Raw genomic sequence first — 22,124 nt, 5'->3', positions numbered from 1 at the left:
CGCTCTCAATTGCGTTGGAAAGTAGACATCCAGGGCTTTCTAGAAATATATAATAGTTTATACTTTATTTGAGTTTAAATGATGCAAACTGGCGTTCAATGCCAGTTCGATGCTGCATTCTGAAGTAAAACGCCAAAAACACGTCACAAACCAGAGTTAAACGCCAAAAACACGTTACAACTTGGCGCTTAACTCCAAGAGAAGCCTCTGTACGTGTAAAGCTCAAGCTCAGCCCAAGCACACACCAAAGTGGGCCCCGGAAGTGGATTTCTGCACTTAGACTTATTTCTGTAAACCCTAGTAGCTAGTTTAGTATAAATAGAACTTTTTACTATTGTACTAGGCATCTGATCCTATCTGGTCCTATCTTGTCTTGTCTTTTGTGGAGGCTAGCCATTCGGCCATGCCTGGACCATCACTTATGTATTTTCAACGGTGGAGTTTCTACACACCATAGATTAAGGTGTGGAGCTCTACTGTTCCTCGAGTGTTAATGCAATTACTATTATTCTTCTATTCAATTCATGCTTATTCTTATTCTAAGATATTCGCTGCACTTTAACATGATGAATGTGATGATCCGTGACACTCATCATCATTCTCACCTATGAACGCGTGCCTGACAACCACTTCCGTTCTACTTTAGATCAAGCGCATATCTCTTGGATTCCTTAATCAAAATCTTTGTGGTATAAGCTAGAATTGTTGGCGGCCATTCCTGAGATCTGGAAAGTCTAAACCTTATCTGTGGTATTCCGAGTAGGATCTGGGAAGGGATGACTATGACGAGCTTCAAACTCGCGAGTGTTTGGCGTAGTGACAGACGCAAAAGGATCAATGGATCCTATTCCAACATGATCGAGAACCGACAGATGATTAGCCGTGCTGTGACAGAGCATTTGGACGATTTTCAAAGAGAGGATGGGAAGTAGCCATTGACAATGGTGACGCCCTACATACAGCTTGCCATAAAAGGAGTAAGAATGATTGGAGGATGGCAGTAGGAAAGCAGAGATTCAGAAGGGACAAAGCATCTCCATACACTTATCTGAAATTTCCACCAATGATTTTCATAAGTATCTCTATCTCTATTTTATGCTTTATTTATATTTATATTCGAAAACCATTATAACCATTTGAATATGCCTAATTGATATTTACAAGATGACCATAGCTTGCTTCATACCAACAATCTTCGTGGGATCGACCCTTACTCACGTAAGGTATTACTTGGACGACCCAATGCACTTACTGGTTAGTTGTGCAAAGTTGTGACAAAGTATGATTCACGTTTGAAAGCTCAAAGTCTTTGGCGCCATTGTTGATGATCACAATTTCGTGCACCACCCAACACCAAACTTAAGTTTGATGTCTGAGGAAACTGTATGAGTTTTTACCAAGGGAGGAGGCATCAGTATTGTACTCTACATGGAAGTACCTCCTTTGTCAGGAGGTAGTGGAGGTTGATGGACCTTGATAATCATGTAATCCTTCTGTAACCTCATAACTAATTTTCCTCTCTCAGCATCAGAGATGTTTCTTCCAATAGATAGAGACCATTGCTCCTAAACCTCAGCAAAATGACTATTGATGTGCAACTTCTTAAAGCCTTCCAAGGATTGTGAGCAGTGCTCGTTCTTAGTCTCCTTTTTGGGCATCTGAGGGTGTGGTACTTTAGGCTTTCTTCCCATAAGAGGGGCGTGTAATAGTGTACTTCCAGCCTCTTCTTGACCCTTTTCTTCATGTAGTTTCTCATCAGTGTGTACCACTTTAGGCTCAGTCTCCTTGGTACTAATGAGGTTCATACACTCTTCTCTTGGATTCAACTATGTGTTTCTGGGAAGAGTGATAAGGGGACTCTGTAGTTTCTGAGGAAGGTTCCTTTGAATAACTACACTACACTTCTTAGTAAGCACCATTATTTCTACTTTTCTCCAATCCCTCTTTTTATTCAGTATTTCCTTCATGAACTTAGCATATGAAGGCATTTGTTCAAGAGCCTCTGCAAAGGGGATTTTGATCTCTAGCTTCTTAAAAGCTTCTAAGAATTTGGCAAATTGCATATCCTTTTCTACTTTCTGGAGTCTTTGAGAGTATGGTAACTTGGCCTTGTACTTGAGGGTCATGAGTGGTGCAAGTTGACTGTCCATAGTGCCTAAAGAAGGGTTACCAACTTAGGAGAGGTGTTCCCAGCACTTACACATGTCTGGTCTCCTTGTATCTGGCGTTCAATGCTTGGGCTGCCACCTTCTAGGCATTGGACGCCCATGCCATCCCTTTTTGGATGTTCAACGTCCCTGATGGTACTCTGGGCTGCAGCTTGTTCATCTTCTGCCAGTTCTTTCTCTCCCTACCTCTTACTGTTCTGAGACTAGGTGTTTAGGGTACTCCCTAATCGGATAGCTTGGCACTTTTCTCTTATTTGTTCAGACAAGTGCTGTCTAGCTTGACTCAACTATGCCTCTATATTCTTGTTAGAGGCTCAGGCTTTTTGCAACATCTCTTGCAATGTCGACATTTATTGTGCAAAAGAGTGTAGCCGCTGAGTTAACGACTCACTCTGCTTAAGAGGGTCTGATTCAGTGGACACTATCTCAACCTCTCCCTTAATTGAAGTCTCACTAGATGAGTACCGATGATTATTGCAGACAACTATTTCAATGAGTTCTTGAGCTTCCTCAATTGTCTTTCCCATGTAGATTGAACCACCAGCAGAATGGTCTAAGGACATCTTAGCCATATCTGTGAGTCTGTAATAGAAGATGTCTAACTTTACCCAATCTAAAAGTATTTTAGTAGGGCATTTTCGTAGCATCATCCTGTATCTCTCCCAAGCATCATAAAGGGATTTATTATCTTCTTGTTTGAAGCCTGGAATGTCCAGTCTTAACTAGGTTAGCTTCTTTGGGGGAAAGTATTGATCAAGAATTTATCTACTAACTGACTCCATATTTTCAAGCTAGATTTGGGTGGATTATCTAACCACCTCTTTGCTTGGCCTTTCACAGCAAATGGAAAGAGCAACAACCTGTAGACATCCTGGTCTACTCCGTTAGTGTACACTGTGTCAGTATATTGCAAGAATTCAGCAAGGAATTTTGTGGGTTTCTCTTGAGGAAGTCTTTGAAACTGGCATTTTTGCTACACTAGAGTGACCAATTGTGGGTTAAGCTCAAAATGAGCTACTCCAATAGGAGTTATACTAATGCTGCTTCCATTGAAGTCAGGAGTGGGGGTTGTATAAGACCCCAAGGTTCTTCTTGGTTGTGCCTCTTCCTCTAGATCCATAGTGATTCCAGTGTTCCTGCATAAACAAGAGACAATAAAAACTGGGAGTCTCTATGTCACAGTCTAGAGAACTCCCAGTGAGATACCAAAAAGAGATAAAAGTGACAACTAATTTTTATTTGAAAATTAAATAAATGAATAAAATAAAAATAGAAAACTAATTCAAAAATAAAGAAAATAATAAGTAAAAAATTTCAAAAAAATAAGAAAAGGAAAGATTAAGAAAAGATATGAGCAACCAATTAACTAACAAGATTTAAGAGGAGATTTTCAAAAGTTAGAAAGAAAAAGTCAAATAATGATTTTGAAATTTTAAAATTAGAAAGAAAGAATCAAGACAGAGAAACAAAATAAGATAAGATTTGAAGATTAAGATAAGAGATTTGATTTTAAAAAATTTTGAAATTGAAAAAGAAAGAGTCAAACAAAGATCTGAAAAATTAAATTTTGAAAAGAAAAAGTCAACCCAAATAAGATAAGATCCAAAATTTAAAACAAGGGATTTGATTTTGAAAAATTTTTGAAATCAAAAAGAGAAAGTCAAAGCAAGATTTTAAATTTTAAATTGGGAAAGAAAAAGTCAAACAAGAGGAGAAAAGAATTGAAAATAAAAATAAAAGATTTGATTTTGAAACTTTTGAAATTTAAAAAGGGAAAGTTAAAGAAAGATCTTTGAAATTTAAAATTGGAAAGAAAAAGTCATACAAAGAAAGATAAGATGTGAAAGAATTGATTTTGAAATTAAAATTCAAACTTTACTAACAAGAAAACACCAAACTTAAAATTTTTGGAAATCAAAGGCTATAATTTTCAAAATTTTGGATACAAAACACAAAATGACACCAAACTTAAATATTTTAAGATCAAATAAAAGAAAACAACAAGAACAGTTCGAATACTATGAAGAACACTCAAGGAAAATTTTTGAAAAACTAAAGGAATGAAAAACTAACAAGACACCAAACTTAAAGATTTTGAAATCAAAGTAAGAAAAGATAGCAAAGAATTCGAAATTTTGATTTAAGATAAAAATAAATATTTTTGTATTTTTTGAATTATTAAAGAAAAAGTAAAACTAAAACAACTAAGAGACACCAAACTTAGAAACTTAAGATCTAATGACACTAGTTTTCAAAAATTAAAGAAAAACAACTACAAGACACCAAACTTAAAATTTTTAAAATCAAACAAGAAAAATTACCAAGAACAATTCTAACATCAAGAAAGGAAAAGAAGAACAGTTTCGAAAATTTAAAAAAATGAAAACAGACGGGACACCAAACTTGAAAACTGACACAAGACTTAAACAATAGACAAAGATTACTAAAGAAAAGAAAAGGTTTTGAAAAATTTTTGAAAAAGAAAATAAAAGACACAAACAAAAGAGTAGATAAACCATAAAGAATACCTAATCTAAGAAACAAGATAGTCTGATAGTTTGTCAAACTCGAACAATCTCCGGCAACGGTGCCAAAAACTTTGTGCACGAAATTGGCTCCGCACGTTTCGCACAGATAGACCGGCAAGTATACCGGGTCATCTAAGTAATACCTCAGGTGAGTGAGGGTCGATCCCACGAGGATTGCTGGTTTGAGCAAGCAGTAGACACCTTGTAGATCTTAGTCAGGCGAATAGAAAAGATGATTGTGTTGTGTAAAACGCATAAAATAAATAAATAAATAAAACGTTACTAGATAGGTATGAAATCAATGGTATGAGAATGGTGGAGGTTTCGGAGATGCTTATTCCTTTTGGATTAATTTTTCTCACCATCCACTCCAAATTCTGCTTATTCATTTCATGGCAGGCTGTATATGATTAACGCCGGGTCAACGGTCGTTAATCTCCTCTGCTTCAGATCAAACGCTGGGTCAGCGGTCATCCAATATGAACGGAGGTGAAGCTTTAGCAGTCCATTCCCTTGGTGATCCTACTCAAAATGCCACAGACAAGGTCGGATCTTCCGAATCAGGAAATACTACTTCGTTGATTCTAGTCTATACCACAAAGGTCCTAATCACTCTGCACCTCGGCTGAACTGATGTTTCAAGAAATCCCCAACGAAGCAGTGGATTAGCCATCTAAGAGATGTATAATCAAGCTTGTGGTTCATTACTATCCTGTCAAGGACTCGCAAGAACCCATGTAGAATGAGGATGATTGTCACGGGTCATCCGATTCATAAGGTTGAAGAACGAAGATACATGTTAGAATAGAATCAGGCATAGATTGAAGTATAATAGTGATATTATTAATTCATAAGAATTAGAAGAGCTCCTAACCTTAGCCTAAACTGTTAGTGACTAATGGCTTATAGAAAAGTAATGAAAAACATGTAAAGTATCCAAGAGCTCCAAACAAGGGTGAAATCTTGTCTATATATACTAATCTAATAACTAAGGATTACATAAATATGATAGAATGGTCTTGTAGTGCAAAAATCCACTTCTAGGGCCCACTTGGTGAATGTTTGGGTTGAGCTAAGGGTGTCTGCACGTCCTAGGACTCCTTAAGGGGTTTGAACGCTGGCTTGGGACTCCCTTTTGGGCGTTGGATGCCAGTTGCTCCCTTTTGGGCTTCTAATGTTAGGAATAGGGTAAGTGGCTGGCGTTGAACGCCAGTTTTGGACCTTCATCTCAAGAGCAAAGTATGAACTATTATATATTTCTGGAAAGCCCTGGATGTTAGCTTTAAAAATATCATTGAGAGCGCTTCATTTGAACTTCTGTAGCTCCAAAAATGTACCTTCGAGTGCACAGAGGTTAGAATCCGACAGCATCTGCAGTCCTTTCTCTGTCTCTGAATCATACTTATTCCAAAGCTCCTCAATTTCAGCCAGAATTTACCTGAAATCATCATAAAACACACAAACTCAAAGTAGAATCCAAAAATGTGAATTTTGCACTAAAAACTATGAAAACATAATAAAACTTAAACAAAACATAATGAAAACTATATGAAAATGATGCCAAAAAGCGTATAAAATATCCGCTCATCAACAACTGCCACATTTCTCAACGTTGAACTTGGAAGTAGTCGGCGAGCAACCGGAAATAGATCGCACCTTCAGAGGGCAAGGATTACACGAGGAAAATCCTTCTGGAGAATTTTAGATTGGCCAATCTTTCCTGACTAAAGAGGAAGTTGTGTTGAGTGTTAAGGATTTTAGCATCCGTCGTGGAGTTCTATATCGGGTGATGGAGTTAGATCATCAGAAGTATCATGGAAGATGCAAGGAGTTTGGGAATGGTGGTGCGGAATTTATAACCCACAAACTAACCGGCAAGTGCACCGGGTCGTACCAAGTAGTACCTCAAGTGAATGAAGGTCGATTCCATGAGGATTGATGGATTAAGCAACAATGGTTAAGTGATTTACTTAGTTAGACAAATAGAAAAGAGTGTCGAGAGTTCAAATACATCAAATAGTAATTCAGAGAATCAGAAAAAAGCAATAAATTGAGGTGAAATATATATGGAGAAAACAGTTAAGGCTTCAGAGATATCTATCTTCCGGATTGACTTTTCTTACTAACTATTTTAATCATGCAAGATTCAATTCATGGCAAACTATATGTGACTAAACCCTAATTCCTTAGACTTTTTTAGTCTCTTCTAACCTTCATGAACCGCCAATTCCTTAGTCACTTGATTCCAATCAGAGGGTTAAGTTCAATTCTAGTTTATATGCCACAGAAACCCTAATTACCCGAATATAAGAGGATTATATGTCACGTATCCCGTTAAGTCCAGATAATTAGTAGTTTAGGAGAAATTATTTTCAAGCTGTTGTTCAAGTAAAGAGCTTTTCCAAGTTATACAAGAATTCAATTAGAACAAGGGTCATACTTTTGTTCCACCCAAATTCATAAGATAAAGAATGAAAACAATTCTTGAAATTGAAATCAATACATGAATTAAATAGAAAAGTAATAGTATCAATGCATTCAATAGATAGAGCTCCTAACCTTAACAGTGGAAGTTTAGTTGCTCATGGTTTAGAGAAAAAAAAAGGATTCTGAAAAAACTGTAAATTGCGAAATGAGTGATAAACCCCATATTTATTCAATGAAATAGCATGGTTGTGTAATTCTCCCTGATTTTGTGCTTAAGTGTGAAAACATGCTTTTTAGGCCTTAAAATAGCTAATTTTGATTTACCTTAATTCCATTCGATGCCTTGATGTGTTTGTTGAGTGATCTCAGGTTCATAAGGCAAGTATTGCATGGGAGAAGTGAAGAGAAAAGCATGTATAATGGAGAATCCATAAAGAAACAAGGATTTGGAGTGCTTAAAGTGATGTGCACGCGTGACAGACGCGCGCGCGAAGATGAAGTCGCATGGTGATGCGTACGCGTGACATGACGCATACACGTGGAAAGTAAACTGCCAATCAACGCGTACGCATGACCCATGCGTGCGCGTCGGTGCTCGCACGTGACCTCATTAAAGTGAAAATGTTGGGGGTGATTTTTGAGCTTCGCAGGCCCAAATCCAACTCGTTTCTGAGGGTATTTCATGCAGAATTGAAGATTGGACGAAGGGAGAGCAATTAGTTGTAGGATAGAATCATGTAGGTTAGTTTCTAGAGTGAGAAGCTCCCTCTTCTCTCTAGAATTAGGGTTCTTAGGGCTATTTGCATCTTAGATCTAGCTTGAAATCCTTATTCTCATCTCATTTCCTTTGTAATTTCTTGTTGCTACATCTTAATTCTCTTGTTCTCTCTTGTTAAATTTCCTTTATTTTGCCTCTCTTTTATGTTGATGAACTCTCATGTTGGATTTGGATATTCTCTTTAATGCAATTTGATGATTTATGTTCTTTTATTATTGATTTGAGTTATTGTTATTGTTCCTTTGCAATTGGTAGTTGCTAGATTTATCTTTCCTTGCAATTTATTATGCTTTCCTTTTATACCCACCAAGTGTTTGACAAAATGCTTGGTTGGGTTTTAGAGTAGATTTTTTAGCATTCTTGGCTTGGAAAGAGGAATTAGGCAATCTTGATTCATGATTACCCCCATTTATGTTGGCGATCTAGAGTTGTGAAATTCTTATTTGACGTTCTTGAACAAGGAAGATAACATTATACCTTCCTCCTTGTTTGGGTTGAATAAATAAGATAAGCTCTTGTTTATTATTGTAAAATGATTAACTAGTCTTGTTCGACTTTCTCTTGTGGGAAGTATTGATTATGCCTCTTCTTAGTTTGAGTTGGCTAAATAAGATGAATTAATTATTGCATGACTAGGATAGAAAGCCTATATTCTCAATCCTTGCCATGAATGTCTCTCTCTTTATTAATTGCTTCATGTAGTGCTTGATTTACATTTTCTTGCCCCTTTTTATAAATCAAACCCCCCATGTTCTTTCATACCCAATGGTTGAGGACTTCATTGTAATTCCTTGTGAGATGACCCGGAGATTAAATACTTTGATTAATTCTGATTTGGGGTTTGTTACTTGTGACAACCAAAATTTTGATTGATTGAGGATTGTTTGTTGGTTTAGAACTATACTTGCAACGAGAATTATTTGAGAAATTCTTTACTGACAAAATCCACACATCAAACAAATGGCGCCATTGCCGTGGAATTGTAATGGTGTTATATTATTGGCTATTGTATATATTGTGAATATGTTTGCCTTTTGTTTCTTTGCTAGTTTTTGCTAGTTATAGGGCTTTGCTTTCTTTGTTTCTTGTTATTTTTTGTTTTTATTTTCTCTTGTCAATATGGATTCTCATCACGTTGGCTATGAGTTTGGTTACGATTATGTTGTAGGGAATGAAAGCTTCAATGAGGAACTACATTATGGGAATGGATCTCAATCTAGGGAGGAGCCACATGCTTATGGTCAACTTTCATGGCAACAACCTCCTTTAACATCTCATGGCTACAATCCACCACATGATGTGCCCAATTATGACCCAAACCCTCAACATTGTTATCAACCTCACTCACAAGCCTCCTACCACCATTCACCTCCACATGACCATAACTCACACACACCATACTAACCACCATATGAACCATACCTAGAACCACAACATTCCCAATCTCAATACCCCCATGAACCACAAATTCCACATATACCACCTCAAGACTTTCACCAATATGAACCACCTTCCAATCACAATATCCTTCCCTCGAACAAGGAACCCTCTCTTCCCACACCACCTCTCAACCATGCCCTTATGCTAGAACTTGGAGATCTTAGATCTCGTATCCAAAGGCAGGAAGGAGAGAAGCAAGAGAAGTTCAAGGAGCTACAAGCCGTGATTGCTACCGTCAAGGAAGTCATTGGCAACATATACTCATCCTACCTAAGCATACACGATCAAGACACTCCCATAGTTGAATGTGGAGAAGCAACCAAAGAGCTTAGGGAGGAAGTGAACTCGAAGCTTCAAGGAGAAGAAGAGGAGTTGAAGCAAGAAATGCAAAAAGAAGAAGAGGTAAAGATAATTGAACCAAAGGAAGTTATTGAAAATTTAGGAGATGTCGAGTGCAAAGAGGAATCCCAAGTTGAAGAACCCTCTTCTATAGAGCTTAGAATTGGTGTTGAGGAGGATAGTGCACTACCTGCAAGGCATACTATGAGTGAGGAATTGGAAGATATGGTTTATATTGTGTTTAATTGTGTGGTTTTATCATGATCCTTACCCACTTATTCATTAATTTAGCATGCATTTACATTTCCTTCCTGAAATTATTACATGATTGAAAACTGCTTCCTAGAGATTTTTAATTATGTATTTTTAATTCTCTTTTATTCCATTCGATGCCGTAATCTGTGTGTTAAGTGTTTCAGGCTTTAAAGACCTAGAGGACACCGATGAAGAAGAATGTGAACTTGAGGAAGCTTGGCAAGAAGTGGAACTTGAAGAACCTCGCCAAGTGGTGGAAGCCTCTAGAAGAGGATGGACAGGAGTAGAACGTGCTTTGTCAAGATCATTGGGAACTCCTCAACCTAATTTATCATCCAATCCTTCATTTGAGTGGGTAAAACTTCTAACTTTTAGCTTTATTATGCCACTCGAATTTGGTTTGCTTGAGACGGATGGCCAACTTATGGTGCTTTGCGAAATTAAGCGTAAGAGGAGAATATTTACTGGTTGGCATAGTAAATCTAGGCTCATTATGGTTGAAGCGTCAAGGAGCAAAGGTTGGACTAATGCTCAATTGGATGGGTCTAGGAGGATAGTTTGGTGTCTTCATGAGAATTTGGCTTTCTTGCCACCCGGAGGGGATTATCATGATCAACTCAAGGACGGGTGTGAAAACAAAGTGTGGGATCCCGAATCACACAAAGAAAATTAACTTTGGGAGGCCATGGTTGAGGGGATTATCATGATCAACTCAAGGACGGGTGTGAAAACAAAGTGTGGGATCCCGGATCACACAAAGAGAATCAACTTTGGGAGCCCATGGTTTGTGAGGAACTCCTTCAAGGCTGGGAGATATCAATTTTGAAAGATGTAGCTTATTGGAAGTCCAAGCATTGGTGGATGTTCAAGGATAGATTCAAGCACAAGCCACCTTGATGAGGAGCTCTCCATAAGTCCAACTTAAGGACAATAAACAAAAGTTCTAGGTGGGAGACACCCCACCATGGTAACATCTTTCCCTTTTTTTTCTTTTTGTAAATATTGGTAAAATAAATTTAATTTCATGTTTTATTTAGTTAGTTGAGTTTATTTGGGAGTCTAGTAGGTTAAATAAGGTTTTATGGTATTTTGGTAGCTGTTTGGAGGTTTGGAATGCTTGGTTTAGTGCAAGAACTTGAGAAAAGTTTGAAAAACAAAGCACCAATCCACGCGTACGCGTCACCCCACGCATACGCATGACCGCCAGCTTTTCAACAATCCATGCGTACGCATCATCCACGTGTACGCGTGGATCCAAATTTTTCCACTCCCATACAAAAACCCGAGAGTTGTGCGAGTTTTGGGCTGGATTTGTGCCTCTAGCACAAAAACCAACCCACGCATACGCATCACCCCACGCGTACGCATCGCCTCTCTGAATAACCCACCACGCGTACGCGTCGATTCCATTTCGCCCCTCCATGCTTACGCGTCACATGATGCGTACGCGTGGATTGCCCTGTTTTACCACCCTTCTTTTCTTCTCTTCTTTCCATTTCTTCTCTTCTTCTCTTCTTCTCTCTTCTTCCCTTCTCTCATCCATCATCCAACACTACCATACACCATCGACCATTAGTTAGTTTGTTAGTTATTTGGTAAGTTTAATTTCCATCGACCATTAGTTAGTTTGTTAGTTATTTGGTAAGTTTAATTTTTGTCTTCATGACAAGTGTTGGATTACTAATTTTGTTTACTGTTTATTGCTGCTTATTATTAACTAGATGCTATTTTAGCATAATTATTTTTCATATTCATTATTGGATTTCTTTGTTTAGGTTGTATTTTGTTTCTTGGTTGTGAGCCTTAATTATTTATTTGTGAATACCAAGTGTATGACATTGCCTTCAGGCATCTTAACTCTTTTGAATTGCATGTTTTGGCCACCATGTATTCATCATTCTTTGTTAGGCAAGTGTATATTATCAATGTATTTTTTGTTAGGTGATGCTTGTTTATGATTGATCCTTATTTACATCACCTGTTTCATGCATTGAGATTTTTGGAATTGTGAAATTTGATCGAAAGCTTACCTAGTGACATTTTTTTGAGCTTTCTAGGCTTCGTAGACCATGCTTGCTATGTGATTGATTTTCACTTCTATATCCTTTTTCCTAAGTTCCATAGCATCCATGTGTCTCACCTCTATGTCACTTAGGTGTTGCAATAACTTCAATATGTGTCATTGTTTGATGTGTGAGCTCTATATTTCATTTGGTTCATTAAGTTACCTTACACATCAATCAATGTCCATCCATATCCAATTTCACAATTGCTTGATCTTTGCTTGAATGCTCTCATGCTTCTTCACCACTTGTTTGATTGACTTAACCTACAAGTCTTTTGAAGTATTTAAAACACACTAGAATAAGTGAAGTGTATGCTTTCTTCTATATAATTGTGACATAGCTTCTAAATACTAGGGTGTGGATTCTAAACCGCATGCAGTTTAGGACCCACACACCTATTTTCCATTAATATCACACCAATTCACTCACTTCATTCTAGTGATCATGACCTCATTCCAATAATTTAGGCTTCCTTGCTTTCAAAATTTCTCATCTTATTGTGCTATTTTACATTTTTCATGGGTGAGGCATCATAAGTAAAAAAAAATGGAAGCAGGAGATGAACACGTAGCAACCAGTTGATCCACCAGCTGCAAGTAGCAACTCAAAAAGTCACCGTACCCCCTTACTCATCTTTGGATGCACCGAAGAAGGTGAAAACTTTTAAGTGTGGGGAGGTCGTCTGACCGATCGGCCTTTTTGGGTGACAAATTTCTAATCCCAACACTTTTGCATCTCATTTTTAGGTTTTTTAGGATTTTTAGTTGCATTTCCTTGTTTTGCATATGTATATAATATGCTTAGTCAAAATAATAAAATTTTTCAAGGATTTTATCTATAGGGCATCCCAATTGATTGAAAAAAAATTTAACTTGCTTGAATTATATACGATGTGGAACATGATTTTTGAGCTAAGAACACAAGCAAGTGAATTTTGAGCCTAATTGCGTGGTTGCATCATATAACCACTTATTTTCCTTCTTGTGTGTATTATTTTCTTTCTATGATTGTAATCTTTGATTTGTTTGATTCTATATGTCCATTGTTTTGTGTATACATGCACTTATATGATTGAGGCCATTATTTCAAATAGCTCACTTACCCAAATAGCCTTACCTTTTACCTTCCATTGTTAGCCAATTTTAAGCCTACGCTTAACCTATTCGTTCTTAATTTTAGCACATTACAAGCCCTAAGTGAAAAAATAATAAAAGTCCCTTGTTTGGATCTTTGATTAGCTTAGGCTAGTGAGAGTGCTTATCATTTAATTTTGAGAGAATTGGGAACATTGGGAGGAATAAAAGAATATTTTTGTATTTTTGTTAAAAATACTGGGAATTAGACTCATGTATTAATTATGTTTAAACCATATGCATTGATACTTCTGTATACACTTTATTGCAAAAAGAAAAAAAATATAATATATATATATATATTTATATATATATCAAAAAATAGAAAAAAAAGAAAAAGAAAAACAATAAAAGGGGACAAAATACCCCAAAGTAAATTTCAATAAAAAATCAATGCATATGTGTGGTGATAAAAAAATGCATTAGTGTGTGGAAAAAGTGAAGAATGGGTAGTTAGGTTAGCTTTAAATTGTATAGGTTGTAGATTAGGTTGAAAGCTTAGGTTGATCAAAGATTCAAATCTCAAGCTCACTTGACCAAAGACAATCTTACCTTGACCCTAGCCCCATTACAACCTATGGGAAAGACCTCATGATATTTGTATGCATGCATGGAATAATTGTTGATTGTTAGATGAAAAACAAATTGTAGAAAGCATGATTAGGGGAGAATTGAGTGAATCAATCCTATACACTTGAGTGTCTAGAGTGGATACACATCTGGTGAGGGTTCGATTGTTGAATTACATGTTTTCACCTACAATCATCTCTTTTCTTGCAAGTTCACAATTTTTTTGCAATAATTCAATTCAATTGTGGGATTGATTTCATAGAGATACCTTTAGCCCTTGTACTTATATATGTATTCTTGGAAATTGATTTATTTTGACTAAGTGGCTGCGTTAATTTAGATAGATTACATGTAGGTAGTTGTATTTAGATAGCTTACATTGAATAAATATTGATACCCTTTGTCTCTTTCTTGGTTAAGCATGAGGACATGCTCGGTTTAAGTGTGGGGAGGTTTGATAAACCCCAATTTTGTGGTTTATCTTGTGCTTAACTTAGGGGATTTTATCACTTTTTTCCATATTTATTCAATGAAATAGCATGGTTGTGTAATTCTCCCTGATTTTGTGCTTGAGTGTGAAAACACACTTTTTAGTCCTTAAAATAGCTGATTTTAATTCACCTTAATTCCATTCGATGCCTTGATGTGTTTGTTGAGTGATCTCAGGTTCATAAGGCAAGTATTGGATGAGAGAAGTGAAGAGAAAAGCATGTATAGTGGAGAATCCATGAAGAAACAAGGATTTGGAGTGCTTAAAGTGACGCGCACGCGTGCCATACGCGCATGCGAAGAAGAAGTCGCATGGCGACCCACACGCGTGACATCACGCATACACGTGACATGACGCGTACACGTGGCATGATGCGTACGCGTGGAAAGTAAACTGCCAATCGACGCGTACGCGTGACCCATGCGTACACGTCGGTGCTCGCACATGACCTCATTAAAGTGAAAACGCCGGGGGCAATTTCTGAGCTTCCCAGGCCCAAATCCAACTCGTTTTAGAGGGTATTTCATGCAGAATTGTAGGATTGCATCATGTAGTTTACTCTCTAGAGAGAGAAGCTCACTCTTCTCTCTAGAATTAGAGTTCTTAGGGCTATTTGCATCTTAGATCTAGGTTGAAATCCTTGTTCTCATCTCATTTCCTTTGTGATCTCTTGTTGCTACATCTTAATTCTCTTGTTCTCCCTTTGTAATTTTCCTTTATTTTGCCTCTCTTTTATGTTGATGAACTCTCATGTTGGATTTGGATCTTCTCTTTAATGCAATTTGATGATTGATGTTCTTTTATTGTTGATTTGAGTTATTTTTATAGTTCCTTTGCAATTGGTAGTTGTTAGATTTATCTTTCCTTACAATTTATTATGCTTTCCTTTTATACCCACCAAGTGTTTGACAAAATGATTGGTTGGGCTTTAGAGTATATTTTTTAGCATTCTTGGATTGGAAAGAGGAATTAGACAATCTTGAGTCATGATTACCCCATTTATGTTGGCGATCTAGAGTTGTAAAATTCTTATTTGACGTTCTTGAACAAGGAAGATAACATTATACCTTCCTCCTTGTTTGGGTTGACTAAATAAGATAAGCTCTTGTTTATTATTGTAAAATGATTAACTAGTCTTATTTGACTTTCTCTTGTAGGAAGTATTAATTATGCCTCTTCTTAGTTTGAGTTGACTAAATAAGATGAATTAATCATTACATGACTAGGATAGAAAGCATATATTCTCAATCCTTGCCATGAATGTCTCTCTCTTTATTAATTGCTTCATTTAGTGCTTGATTTACATTTTCTTGCCCCTTTTTATAAATCAAACCCCCATGTTCTTTCATAGCCAATAATTGAGCACTTCATTGTCATTCCTTGTGAGACGACCCAGAGTTTAAATACTTCGGTTAATTCTTATTTGGGGTTTATTACTTGTGACAACCAAAATTTTGATTGATTGAGGATTGTTTGTTGGTTTAGAACTATACTTGCAACGAGAATTTTTTGAGAAATTCTTTACTGACAAAATTCACACATCAATGAGGTAGAAGAGAAGAGATGAGCCTGAAAGGTTGATTCTTTTCCTTTTTATATCTAATCCTAATTAATGTAAAATATATTTTCTAACTAAATAATATCTTTTTCTATTTTAAAATAAAATAAAGTTTAATAAAAAAGTTAATAAAATCTTCGTTGCCATCATCAAAACACGTGGGGACCAGTGCTTGAAGTTTAACTGGCGTCTAACTTGGAAAATCCTAAGTTAGGAACCACTATGGCAGCTTGTAATCGTGTGATTTTGTGTTTCTGGCGCCTAACTTCAAGTTCTTGCACCTAACTTCGCTGGTTTGGCCTTCCTGGTGCCTAACTTCGAAATCATGGTGCCTAACTTGGGAAATTCCAAGTCAGGCGCCACCTTGGGCAAAGAAAATGAAGAAGAAGGGCATACTATTCTATATTGTTGAAAATATCTGGAAGTTAGCTTTCCAATTCCACTGAAATAACGTCAATTGGGCTTCTATAGCTCACATTATGTCCGTTGGAGTGCAGGGAGGTCAGGATTGACAGCATCATCCACTTTCTGCCTCTTCTTTTATAAAACTCCGTCAAATCTATCCGAATGCTACCTGAAATAAATAGAATTGAACACAACTCAAAATAGAATTCATAGTGGCTAAGAAGTATTTAAATCTTGATTAACCTCACAAATTTGAATAGAAATTCAGTTGGCTTAAATATTTTACTATGGCTTAAAGCACCCAGGTTCACATCTTTGTTTGGCTTTCACAACACATTAAAATTAAAAGATAAAATGAAATCAAATAAAAAAGTTATCTAACAAGAACCAAACAAAAAATTAAGGGCATAACTAAACCATCAACAAATTAGTTGCCATTAACTCTCTTTCTTAACTGAGCAAACTTAATTCAGTTGTTTCTGGGTTCAATGCAAAACATGGTTCATCGAGGTGTTACCACCCTAACCAAAGCTCATCAATTGTAACTTTTCTTAACTAACTTCTAAAGAAAGACTAACAATCTAAACCCATCTTCGACACAAAAGGGTTCTGATGAGTGGATAATTTATACATTTTTTGGCATTGTTTTTACATAGTTTTTAGTATGATTTAGTTAGTTTTTAGTATATTTTTCTTAGTTTTTAAGCAAAATTCACATTTCTGGACTTTACTATGAGTTTATGTGTTTTTTCTGTGATTTCAGGTATTTTTTGGTTGAAATTGAGGGACTAGAGCAAAAATATGATTCAGAGGCTGAAAAAGGACTGCTGATGCTGTTGGATTCTGACCTCCCTACACTCTAAATGGATTTTTTGGAGCTACAGAAACCCAAATGGCGCGCTCTCAATTGCGTTGGAAAGTAGACATCCAGGACTTTCCAGAAATATATAATAGTCTATACTTTGCTCGAGTTTTGACGACGCAAATTGGTGTTCAAACGCCAACTCCCTGTCCTATTCTGGCGTTAAACGCCAGAAACAGGTTACAAGCTAGAGTTAAATGCCCAAAACAGGCTTCAAACTGGCGTTTAACTCAAAGAAAAGTCTCTACACATGAAAGCTTCAATGCTCAGCCCAAGCACACACCAAGTGGGCCTGGAAGTGGATTTCTGCATCATTTACTTATTTCTGTAAACCCTAATAACTAGTCTAGTATAAATAGTACCTTTTACTATTGTATTAGACATGCTGGGATCTTTTGATCATCTTTTGATCTCTTGATCACATTTTGGGGGCTGGCCATTCGGCCATGCCTGGACCTTCATCACTTATGTATTTTTAACGGTGGAATTTCTATACACCATAGATTAAGGTGTGGAGCTCTGCTGTTCCTCGAGTATTAATACAAAGTACTACTGTTTTCTATTCAATTCATGCTTATTTTGTTCTAAGATATCCATTCGCACACAAGAACATGACGAATATGATGATTATGTGACGGTCATCATCATTCTCAACCTATGAACGCATGCCTGACAAACACTTCCGTTCTACATGAAAATAAGCTTGAATGCATATCTCTTAGCCTTCTGGTTCACGATCAGAGTCTTTGTGGTATAAGCTAGAATCAATTGGCAGCATTCTTGAGATCCGGAAAGTCTAAACCTTGTCTGTGGTATTCTGAGTAGGATCTAGGATGGGATGACTGTGACGAGCTTCAAACTCGCAAGTGTTGGGCATAGTGACAGACACAAAAGGATCGTTGGATCCTATTCCAACATGAGTGAGAACCAACAGATGATTAGCCGTGCGGTGACAGCGCATTTGGACCATTTTCACTGAGAGGACAGACGGTAGCCATTGACAATGGTGATCCTCTAACATACAACTTGCCATAGAAAGGAGTATGAAGGATTGGATGAAGGCAGTAGGAAAGTAGAGATTCAAAAGGAACAACGCATCTCCATACGCTTATCTGAAATTTCTACCAATGACTTACATAAGTATCTCTATCTTTATTTTATGTTTATTTATATTTTAATTATCAAAACTTCATAACCATTTGAATCTGCTTGACTGAGATTTACAAGACGACCATAGCTTGCTTCAAGCCGACAATCTCCGTGGGATCGACCCTTACTCACGTAAGGTTTATTACTTGGATGACCCAGTGCACTTGCTGGTTAGTTGTGCGAAGTTGTGAAAAAGAGTTGAGATTACAATTGTGCGTACCAAGTTGTTGGCGCCATTGAGATCACAATTTCGTGCACCAAGTTTTTGGCACCATTGCCAGGGATTGTTCGAGTTTGGACAACTGACGGTTCATCTTGTTGCTCAGATTAGGTAATTTTTTCTTCTTTCAACCATTATTTTATTTTCAAAAAGTTTTCAAAAATCTTTCAAAATTTTTTCTTCTTTTTCGTTTTTCCAAAATAATTTTCAAAAAATCCAAAAAAATTAATAAAATCATAAAACCAAAAAATATATATTTTGTGTTTCTTGTTTGAGTCTAGAGTCTAAACATTAAAAATTTCTAAGTTTGGTGTCTTGCATGTTTTTCTTTTCTTGAAAATTTTTCAAAAATAAGTTCTTGATGTTCATCATGATCTTCAAAGTGTTCTTGGTGTTCATCTTGACATTCATAGTATTCTTGCATGTATCATGTGTTTTGATTCATAATTTTTATGTTTTGAGTCATTTAGTTGTTTTTCTCTTTTCTCATTAAAATTCAAAAAAATCAAAAAAATATCTTTTCCTTATTTTACTCATAATTTTCGAAATCTTTGGGTTGACTTAGTCAAAATTTTTAAAATAAGTTGTTTCTTGTTAGTCAAGTCAAGATTTCAATTTTAAAAATCTTATCTTTTCAAAACTTTTTCAAAAATCAAATCTTTTTCATTTTTCTCTTATATGTTCAAAAAAATTTTTAAATTGATTTTCAAAATCTTTTTCTTATCTTTCTTTCATAACTTTCGAAATTACACTAAGAATTAATGTTTTGATTCAAAATTTCAAGTTTGTTACTTTCTTGTTAAGAAAAATTCAAACTTTAAATTCTAGAATCATATCTTTTAGTTTCTTGTTAGTCAAGTCATTAACTTTAATTTTTCAAAATCAAATCTTTCTAAATTTCTTTTTCAAATATTTTTCAAAATAAATTTCAATCATATCTTTTTAACCATATCTTTTCAATCATATCATTTCAAACATATCTTTTTCAAATCATATCTTTTTCAAAATCAATTTCAAAATCTTTTCTAACTTCTTATCTTTTCAAAATTGATTTTCAAATTTTTTTCAAACTAACTGATTGACTTTTTGATTATTTTACTATTTCTTATCTTTTTCAAAACCACCTAACCACTTTTCTCTCTCTAATTTTCAAAAATTCCTCACCCTTTTTCAAAATTCTTTTTAATTAACTAATTATTTTAAATTTTAATTTTAATTTTAATTTTATTTCTTCTCTTAATTTTTGATTTCTAACAAAATTTTAAAGTAAAAACAAAAATATTTTTCTTTTCCTTTCAACTATTTTTGAAAACCCCCTCTCTCATCTTCGTTTATTTATTTATTTAATCACTAACACTCTTCTTTTCTTCTTATAATTCGAACCCTCTCTTCCTCTATTCGTTCGAATTCTTCTCTTCTCCTTCTCCTATTCTTATCTTCTTCTACTCACATAAAGGAATCTCTATACTGTGACATAGAGGATTCCTCTTCGTTTTTGTTCTCTTCTTTTTCATATGAGCAGGAGCAAGGATAAGAACATTCTTGTTGAAGCTGATCCAGAACCTGAAAGGACTCTGAAGAGGAAGCTAAGAGAAGCTAAAACACAACAATCTGAAGAGGACTTTACTGAAATTTTCAAAAAAGAAGTAGAGATGGACAAACCCAATAATAATGGTGGAGGTGCAAGGAAGATGCTTGGTGACTTTACTACACCAAATTCCAACTTCCATGGAAGAAGCATCTCAATTCCTGCCATTGGAGCAAACAACTTTGAGCTAAAGCCTCAATTAGTTTCTCTAATGCACAGAATTTCAAGTTTCATGGACTTCCATCAGAAGATCCTTTTCAGTTCTTAATTGAGTTCTTGCAGATCTGTGACACTGTTAAGACCAATGGAGTGGATCATGAAGTCTACAAGCTTATGCTTTTCCTTTTGCTGTAAGAGACAGAGCTAGAACATGGTTGGACTCACAACCTAGAGATAGCCTGAACTCTTGGGATAAGCTGGTCATGGCTTTCTTAGCCAAGTTCTTTCCTCCTCAAAAGCTGAGCAAGCTTAGAGTGGATGTTCAAACCTTCAGGCAGAAAGAAGGTGAATCCCTCTATGAAGCTTAGGAAAGATACAAGCAACTGACCAAAAAGTGTCTTTCTGACATGCTTTTAGAATGGACCATCCTGGATATATTCTATGATGGTCTGTCTGAATTGTCTAAGATGTCATTGGACCACTCTACAGGTGGATCTATTCACCTAAAGAAAATGCCTGCAGAGGCTTAGGAACTCATTGAAATAGTTACAAATAACCAGTTCATGTATACCTCTGAGAGGAATCCTGTGAGTAATGGGACGCCTGAAAAGAGAAGAGTTCTTGAAATTGACGCTCTGAATGCCATACTGGCTCAGAACAAAATATTGACCCAACAAGTCAATATGATCTCTCAGAGTCTGAATGGATTGAAAAATACATCCAATAGTACCAAAGAAACATCTTCTAAAGAAGAAGCTTATGATCCATAGAATCCTGCAGTGGCAGAGGTAAATTACATGGGTGAAGCCTTTGGCAACACCTATAATCCTTCATGGAAAAATTATCCAAATTTTTCATGGAAGGATCAACAAAAGCAAGGCTTCAATAATAACAATGGTGGAAGAAACAGGTTTAGCAATAGCAAACCTTTTCCATCATCATCTCAGCAACAGACAGAGCATTCTGAGCAGAATCCTTCTAGCTTAGCAAACATAGTCTCTGATCTATCTAAGGCCACTCTTAGTTTCATGAGTGAAACAAGATCCTCCATTAGAAACTCCTCCTAGCACTCTCCTAAGTAATATAGAAGAGAATCCTAAAGGAGAGTGCAAGGCCATTGATGTAATCAAAATGGCCGAACCTGAGAAGGAGGAGGAGGACGTGAATTCCAATGAGGAAGACCTCAGGGAACATCCAATGGTCAATAAGGAATACCCTAATGAGGAACCAAAGGAATCTGAGGCTCGTACAGAGACCATAGAGATCCCCTTGGATCTCCTTTTACCATTCATGAGCTCTGATGATTATTCATCTTCTGAAGAAGATGAAGACATTGTTGAAGGGTGGTGGACGAAATTGTGATCACTTGTTATTTGTTTATAAAGGATGTATACTCTGAGGGCACTGTTTATTTTCTTCACAATCTCGTTCAACTAACCAGCCAGTGTACTGGGTCGTCCAAGTAATAAACCTTACGTGAGTAAGGGTCGAATCCACAGAGATTGTTGGTATGAAGCAAGCTATGGTCACCTTGCAAATCTCAGTTAGGCAGATTTAAAATAGTTTATGGTTTTTTCGAAAATAGAAATAATGAAAGGGATAAAGATACTTATGCAGATTCACTGGTAGGAATTTCAGATAAGCGGATGGAGATGCTGTAGAGCTCTTGGACGCCTGCTCTCCTACTCCTTCTACTCAATCCTTCTTACTCCTTTCCATGGCAAGCTTTGTATAGGGGTTCACCATCAACTGTGGCTACTTTCATTCCTCACGGGGAAATATCCTGTGCGGCTGTCACTCGCACAGCTAACCAGTCTGGAGGCATCACCCATGGCTGATGGCTACATCCCATCCTCGCAGTGAAAACTATGCTAACGCACTCTGTCACAGTACGGCTAATCACCGGTTGGTTCCCGCTCCTACTGGAATAGAATCCCTCTTTTGCGTCTGTCACCAACGCCCAGCAGGTTAAAGTTTGAAGCACGTCAC

Source organism: Arachis duranensis, chromosome 6, assembly GCF_000817695.3.
Source record: "Arachis duranensis cultivar V14167 chromosome 6, aradu.V14167.gnm2.J7QH, whole genome shotgun sequence".
Taxonomy (NCBI): Eukaryota; Viridiplantae; Streptophyta; class Magnoliopsida; order Fabales; family Fabaceae; genus Arachis; species Arachis duranensis.
Note: the sequence above shows the minus strand (reverse complement) of the source record.